The sequence below is a fragment of the Schistocerca gregaria genome, unplaced genomic scaffold (assembly GCF_023897955.1).
Source record: "Schistocerca gregaria isolate iqSchGreg1 unplaced genomic scaffold, iqSchGreg1.2 ptg000481l, whole genome shotgun sequence".
Classification (NCBI taxonomy): Eukaryota; Metazoa; Arthropoda; class Insecta; order Orthoptera; family Acrididae; genus Schistocerca; species Schistocerca gregaria.
The window spans coordinates 1,765,029-1,773,701 of record NW_026061891.1 but is presented as its reverse complement, the minus strand read 5'-3'; the positions used below and the strand labels follow the sequence as shown (position 1 = coordinate 1,773,701).

Sequence of the window (8,673 nt, the reverse complement as noted above, 5' to 3'; positions counted from 1 at the left end):
ATGACTGGAAGCATGTTTCCCGGTTGGACGAGTCTTGTTTCAAATGTATTGAGCGGATGGACGTGTACGGGTATGGATACAACCTCATGAATCAATGAACCGTGCAAGTCAGCAGGAGACGGTTCATGCTGGTGGCCTTGTAATAGTGTGGGAATGTGCAGTTGGAGTGACATGGGACCTCTGATACATCTAGATATAACTCGGTGGCATGTACATAAGCATCCACTCTGATCACCTACATCCATTCATACCCATTGTGCAGTCTGACAGACTTGGATAATTCCAGCAGGACAATGTGACACCCTCCATGTCCAGAATTGCTACAGAGTGGCTCCAGGAACAATTTTCTGAGTTTAAATACTTCTGCTGGCCACCTAACTCCCCAGACATGAACCTTATTGAGTATATCTGGAATGCCTTGTAATGTGCTGTTCAGAAGAAATCTCCACCCCCTTGTACTCTTACAGATCTATGGACAGCCCTGCAGGATTCATGGTGTCAGTTCCCTCCTGCACTACTTCACACATTGGACGAGTCCATGTCACGTCATGTTGTGATAATTCTGCTTGCTCGCAGACACCCTACACAATGTTAGGCAGGTCTTCCAATTTCTTTGGCACTTCATTGTATGATGATACATTACTGCCGAAAGTGATAGAAAAGGAATTCATCAAATGCTTCATGAGTGAGTTTTTTCATTCCCTGCTAATTATTGTTGGAGTGCCTGCAACATTAAGGCCATGGCTGAATAGTTATTCCAGTTTTGGAAACACAAGGAACACCTTACCCAGTTAAGTGGCTTTCTTACCAATGGATGCAATATTGTTTCAGAATTGAGATAAAATTTCACATTTCACCTACCTTCATTTGAAGAAATAAAGGTAAACCATTTACCATATAGGTGAGGTCTAGAGTGGATAAAAGTGAAGAAGAGTGGAAAGCTTGCTAAGCTTTTGGATAAATGTATTTTGTCAGAGCTAATGAAACACACGTGTGTGACTACATTGTCTTTACCAGAAAGTTTTAAAATTAAGTCTTCAAGTGTTCTCTTCTTGCCACTCTGTCTTTGTGGGTTGAACAGTGCACTGTGGATGAATTTGTTTGTTTTTAATTTTTGTAGGTGAGGATGCAGATGAAGAAACAGATCTTTCTCAAAACCCTTATGCTGCTGCACCAAATGAAGATCTGTATATTGATGATCCTAAGAAGACCTTACGTGGATGGTTTGAAAGAGAAGGATATGACTTGGAGTACAATGTGGAAGAGAAAGGGTTTGGGCAGTTCCTGTGCACAGTGGAGTAAGTAACAATGAAGTTCTTATGTTCTGTTTATATTTACATAATTAATAAACATGTGACATAAAGTAACATAGCAGGTTAGTGACCACTCTTGTAAATATGCATAGATCTGTAATTAAGCTGGCTGAATGGGTCGCATCAGTGTCATGCAGCAGGTGAAGAATGACTTTATTGATCTCAGAGTACACACAACGCGTTTTGGAATTGTTTCAATCTTCAGAAATCTAAAATAGATGAATTGGTATAAAAAACTACATAAATTTTTTATAACAACAGAAATAATCAATTGTTTTGACTATAAAAGTAAACAGATATATGAAAAACCTCCTTATCAAGCAGGCAGGAGAAAACACACAGAAAGGTTTAACTTTTACTTGCAAATGTCAAACTACACTATTAACCGCTTTTAATTTTCCAGAATGAGATTTTCACTCTGCAGTGGAGTGTGCGCTGATATGAAACTTCCTGGTAGATTAAAACTTTGTGCCTGACCGAGACTCGAACTCGTGACCTTTGCCTTTTGCGTAACTTTCTGTAAAGTTTGGAAGGTAGGAGACGAGATACTGGCAGAAGTAAAGCTGTGAGACCGGGCGTGAGTCGTGCTTTGGTAGAGCACTTGCCTGCGAAAGACCAAGGTCCCGAGTTCAAGTCTCGGTCGGGCACACAGTTTTAATCTGCCAGGCTTTTAATTTTGCCGTCATATGTAATTTCTTATCCTAGTATATACATGACACAGCACCACCATGTTTACCTTGCTGCCACCAAGTCGCAATTTTGTCTTCCTATATCAGTTTTATGGGGGCTCGCTTAGAAGCTTGTCATCTCATGTTACACACACAACTGGTAACACTCAGTTGTCCTTGTGCAATGTTATATCAAATGTAATTTCCTCTCATAGTACATGACAAAATTAAAAGTGGTACCCATATGTTGTATTCATCAGAACATATAAATACAGATGCTTATAATATAATGGAAGCACCTGAAAAATAATACTACATAGGATCATGTTCATAACTTTGGCCTGTCACAAGCTGGTATAATTCAGTTCATGAGCGATTTCCAAAGGTGATTTTTACCATTTATGATGCAAACTAATTCTTATCTCCATGAACAAAAGGGAATGTAAGTGAATTTTTACCACTTTAAGTTGGATCAAACCTGAAATAATGTACTGTAGTCACGGAGAATATATTATCATAGATTTTATTCTTGCACTGTGGATATACCATATTGTCAAAATCGCTTCAAATTCTGCCATATTGCTGCTGCCTTCAGCAGCAATATGTATGGAAAGGTAGAACAGTAATCCATCACCACCTTGTCGATAGAGGTGAAGACTCAACAGCTGCTGAAAGAATCACTGGAGTCTATAACAGCAATAAATAAAAGTTCTTATCTTGTGTTTCCAATGTGTATGCCCAGAAAAAGATAAGAGGGTAGAACTAATTTATAAAAGAGTGTAACGGTGAGTTACTGTGTGTTATATTTTTATTAATGTGAGGTGCTTAATATTTTTATGCCTTTATTTATAACTATTTCTTTAGTAGTTTCAATCTTAGCAGAAATATGTAACTAAGTCACTTCTGCAGTATTTCTATTTTACAAGATTTTGTTTTAAGATCCTGTTTTCTTTTTTCGAAATTCATAATTCTCAGCCTACCCTACAGAAGTCACTTCTGCAGTATTTCTATTTTACAAGATTTTGTTTTAAGATCCTGTTTTCTTTTTTCAAAATTCATAATTCTCAGCCTACCCTACAGAAATTGCCACACTTTGCTATCAAGGGGCAACAGTTTGGATGGGTCATTGATCTGGCCTTGTAACATTAGTCAATGTGTCCTCTCTACACTGGAGATACGAATAGCTATTATATTTTCTGAGTGTGTGCAGCTCTACTGTATAGCTCAGTGATAATGGCACCCTCATGGATAAAATATTCTGATCTCCAGGCAGGGACTAGTCGAGAGGATGTTGTCATCACGAGAAACAAAACTGGCACTCTGTGGGTTAGAGTGTAGAATGTCAGATCTCTTACTTGGGTAGGTAAGTTAGAGAATGCAAAATGAGAGGGACATGTTGAATTGAGATATACTGGTAAGAAGTGAAGTGAAGTGGCAGGAAGAACAGTACTTCTGGTCAGGTCAGTACAGGAGTATGAATAATAATGAGTGAGAAGGTGAGCTACTATTTGCAGCACAGTGATCACGTGTGTGTGTGTGTGTGTGTGTGTGTGTGTGTGTGTGTGTGTGTGTAAGGAGATGCAAATTTATTGATTGGACTGGACAAGAAGGAAAAGAATTACTGGGGGAAATGAAAGAAGGGGAAAGCCACATGGTACAATAGGTACTGAACAAAATCAAACTGTTATTAACACTTGTTTTTAAAATTGTGAAAGAACGTTGTGTATGTGGAAGACCGGGAGACATTTGTAGGTTTCAGAAATTTATGGAATAGTAAGACAGATTCAGTAATCAGGTTTTGAGCTATGAAACCTTTCCAAGGAAAATATGCACTTGCACGATACTTTATTGATACTGAACTGCATTTGAAAACTGAAAATTTTTCTGAAAGATATGATCTTAAGGAAATGGAACTTGTATGAATTAAAAGAATTGGGCCTTTGCTGAAAAATACACACACACACACACACACACACACACACACACACACACACGACCAAAGTCTCTTCGATTTGAAGCCGGACTACGAGCAGCAGTGCATGTCAAGAGAGGCAAGGGGGTAAGGAGGAGGCCGGGGTGGGGAAGGGGAGGGATAGCTGGGTAGGGCTGGGGGACACTGAAGTGCTGCTGTGGGAGCATGCTGCAGAGAGGGCAGGACAGCTAGGTGCAGTCACGAAGAGAGAGATGGGTAGCGGAAAAGGATGGAACAGAGGACTGTGTAGTGCTGAAATGGGAACAGGGAAGGGACTCGACGGGTAAGGACGACGACTATCGAAGGTTGAGGCTGGGAGGGTTAAGGGAACATATGATATATTGCAGGAAGAGTTCCCCGTTTGTGGGAAGGTTCCAGATGGCACGGGCTGTGAAGCAGTCATTGAAATGAAGAATATCATGTAGGGTAGTGTACCCAGCAACAGGATGGTCCTGTTGTTTCTCGGTCACAGTTTGTTGCTAGCCATTTATGTGGACAGACAGCATGTCGGTTGCCGTGTCCACTTAGAATGTGGCACAGTGGTTTCAGCTTAACTTCTAGATACCGTAACTGATTTCACAAGTAGCCCTGCCTTTGGTGGGATAGATGATGCAAGTGACTGGACTGGAGTAGGTGGTGGTGGGAGAATGTATGGGACAGATGTTGCATCTTGGTCTATTACAGAGTACCGGTATTCAGATATTAATGTGTGGACTTTTGAAAGTGTCGTGTGCCGTTAGTTGCGAATCTGGGCGTACAGCGTGTGCATATCAGCATTTGCGGACTATTTAGATTCCTCCAGGCTAGGAACCTTTTAAATAGACCATCATCCATCACCATCCTAATCCTTGGATATAGAGTGAAGGTGAAATACGAGAGTCTTGGACTTATTTCATTTACCTAGTCCTAATCAGTGAAGGTTTTACAGAACCAAAGCTATTCAGCAGTAAGTCAGCACCATCTAGTGGAAAGCGTAGGCATTAACTAACACGCAAACTGAAGTGAATGTTTACGTATTTTACGGACTGCTTAATATGAACTTATGTGACTGTTTGACGTCCCCACTCCCTCCGAAAGATGGCACAGGCTGTCTTAATCATAAAAGGGGAGAGTTTCGGCCGGGCAAATTACTAAATAAAAGCGATATTTACAAGTCTTGGAGTAATAGCAAAACACAAGGCCCGCACCTCATCGGAGAGTTGTTGCTGTCACGTTGGGAAGTAAAGCCGGAAAACCTACTGACGATACGTATCTACGGGCAGACGTCGACGTGGAGTACCTTAAAAGGGAACCACAAGAGAGTTGGGGATGCTTCAGAGTGTCTAGACGTGAACCACTGCCCCAACAAACATCTCAATATAGGACAGTGACACTACTCATTATGCTAAGCCAACAACAGATTGCATGTATCTAATCATATTATGTTACCCCTTATTGAAAACCTTAATCGTAGATATGTTACTAATTGAAATTTAATCATAACAAATTGTACCAAGAACAGTGCGTTTTGGGTGGAGCTTCAGTGTGTCATTGCCTACTCTCATAATATGCAAGTTACAATAATTCTTATGCGATGAATATGATGTTTCTCACTATTTTATCAGAACTAATCACACAGTTAACAACAGGTTTTCCAGTGATTTTCAATTTTCTGGGGCTCAGAAACGGCATATATACATGTAGGATTGAAATGAATGTCAATATGGCGCCTCACAACTCTGTACTGAAGGGAGACGGCGTGCGTTTGACGTAGGTGGCATTGTGCCATCTCATTGGTCAACGCTCAGACGCACGCCCAGAATATCTGGCATGCCAGATATTGCTCTGCAAGTTCGGAAAGACTCCCGAACGTGCTATTCCACACTATGACTTCAGAAACTCGGTATGCTCAACGCTCAATGTTCGGATGTACGGTCCGTGTGCCGACAGCTTAAGGGTGGTAGAAATGATTGAAACTATTTTACAGATTTGCTGCAGCTTTATTATTTGACGTCTCATCACACAGCTTTGCACACATAGAAAAACCCATTTTTTTTTCTTTTGGCATAAACACTTAATCTTTCATGTAATACCAGACAAAAGTACCACATGGAGTGAGATTGGGAGAGTGTGGAGGTCACGACATGAACTGTTGATCATCTGGTGAAAAACATTGAGCTAATTTGCTGGTTTTACTGACATTTTAACCTCTTAGTGTCAAATATAAATTTATTAAATGTAGGAAGTCTTTTCATATGGTGTTTGTATGAGGCATAGCCTTTTACAGAAGTGAAATGAGGATGATAAGTATTTCAACAAGGAGAGAATAGATGCTTTCGAAATGTGTTGCTATAGAAGAGAGTTGAATATTAAATGGATAAATCGAGTAACTGACAGAGAGGTACAGAATCAAATTGGGGAAAAAAGAAATTTTTAGGACAGCTTGACTAAAAGAAGGGATCAGTTGATAGGGCACATTCTGAGGCAATAATAATTTGAGAACAAAGGAAGTGTGGAGGCATGGGGTTGTAGAGGGAGACCAGGGCTTGAATACAGTAAGAGGGTTCAGATGGATGTAGGTAGCCGTAGTTATGCACTGGATAGACTAGCATGTTTTTTGTATCAAACCAGTCTTCTGAAGAAGACCTCAACAAAGACAACAACAACAACAACAGTATATTAGAAATGTGGAGAGGCAATGACATTAATACATTTATGCACTGCTAAGGAATACTACAATCCCTTACACATCACTCACATAGGGATTGTGAGGATAGGATTAGAATAATTACTGCACATACAGAGGCATTCAAACAATCATTCTTTCTCCTCTCCGTATGTGAATGGAACGGGAAGAAGACCTAATAACTGGTACAGTGGGATATATCCTCTGTCGTGCACCTTACCATGGTTTTCAGAGTATGGATGTAGATGTAGATGGAGAAGGATGAAACCATATTTATTTTCATAATTGCCACCTTTTAATGTCAGGAGCCTTGCCATCCGCCCCCCCCCCCCCTCCATCCCCTTTTCTTTTTCTCCTATTTCAGTCTTTCTTGCAGTTCATGAACCATGATGCAGAGTCTGTTACTGAGTGTGCCAGAGTGCCATTAACAGTTTCACCTCTGAAAAAAACCCATACAAACTTATGAAAAAGTGCTTAGGTTGCATGATAGTTACTGTGTCTGCTCATTATAAGCAGGAAGTATGGGTTCGTGTACCGGCCTGTCACCACAGTTGTAGTGACAGATGGTTTTCTCAGATGGGCTCAGTTTAGGTTCACTCAATATTGGTGATTAACATGCCAAAGCATGAGAGTGAAATTTCAATGGAACTCATTACTAACATAAATTGAAATCAGCAGACTTCTACACTAGAGCTACAAGATATTTGACTCATACTCTGAAATCTTTCAATTTGCACTGAAAGTATAAAAGAGCCATCTATCATTGTGTAAACACATGTTGAGTAACATTTTAGGGCTTGTTTATGTTACTAAGTGGCTAAAATGGTCACCAGGTCCCAGTTGCAGGTTGTCTGACTGATGGTTTGGAGGAGCAACAGAGATTTTGTTTTCAGTATTTCATACACTTATTGACAGAATTAAAAAAAATTCAAATGCTGTTATAAGCTTGGCATTAAGAGGTATAATCTTATATTAAAGGTTTAAGACAATAATACATGTATCAAAGTTAGAAACTGAACAGTGGAAAGTCCAGGATCAAATAATGACAGTATTATATCGAGGATAGTGTGCTACTTGCCATATAGAGGAGACATTGAGGAGCAGACAGGTACAACAAAAAGACTGCTACCCATTTGAGCGTTTGGCCAAAACCAACATAAAAACACAAGATCAAAGAGAAGATGTGAGGTGTGTGGATGGAGAGTTGAGCTTTTGTGAAAGTGTGTGTATTTTCTAATTTAGGAGAAGGCCTTTGGCCAAAACCTCTAATGTATAGCAGTCATTTTGTTGTGCCTTTCTGCGACTCAGTATGCATATGCCTCGAGGCACGTAATGATGCACAAACTACTCGTGTTATATTTGTTCAGTATTTAAGAATGAGAGCACTTAGCAACTTCCAAAAACTTAAAACATAAATTCCAAACCCTCTCCAACTGAGAGCCTCACAGACTAATGAAAGGAAAACAGTTTATTGCTTACTAACTGCTCATTGTTCATGTGGTAGTACTTTAGCAGCGAGCGTGACATTTTAATTTATTGCAGTTTTGGTTCTGTCTTTTTTCAAATACTCCATGGATGAATAATTCAAAACTAATACGAGGGTAATCCCAAAAGTAAGGCTTCCTATTTTTCTATAGGTATGTACACCTGTTTTTTTTCTAAAATGGTTTGCATCAGTTTACAGCTTTAACATTTAGCTATTTTTTGACACAATCACCATTTCTGTTGATGCATTTTTGTAGATGCTGTCGCAGTTTTTGTATGCCTCTGTCATACCAGCTTGCTGGCATGCTGTTCAGAAAGTTTTGAACCTCTTTTTTCACCTTGTCCTCGGAGCTGAATCACTGGGACCACAATTAACGCTGACAGGTATTGTGAGACTGAAAAAACTCAAACGGACAATTCAGAACTGGAGAAGAGGAATGTTGAGCAAGGGCGTACACATTCTCCATGACAACGCTCGCCCACACATCGCTCAGCAAACTGTTGCTTTCTGCAACAGTTTCAATGGAACATAATCACCAACCTACCCTATAGTCCTGACTTGGCACCCTG

The 8,673-nt window shown here is 40.0% G+C and overlaps 1 protein-coding gene across 4 annotated transcripts in view; it reads left to right on the top strand.

Moving 5' to 3' along the window:
* Positions 1 to 664: 664 nt before the first annotated feature.
* The window catches only part of LOC126313415 (kanadaptin-like), a 148,032-nt gene continuing 140,023 nt past the window's right edge, over positions 665 to 8,673 (top strand). For 2 of the 4 annotated variants that reach the window (XM_049992355.1, XM_049992356.1), the window contains exon 1: positions 665 to 1,298. The gene's annotated coding sequence lies outside the window, so the exon portion shown is untranslated. The remainder of the gene's footprint in view (positions 1,299 to 8,673) is intronic. The other 2 variants (XM_049992357.1, XM_049992359.1) reach the window with 2 other exon arrangements.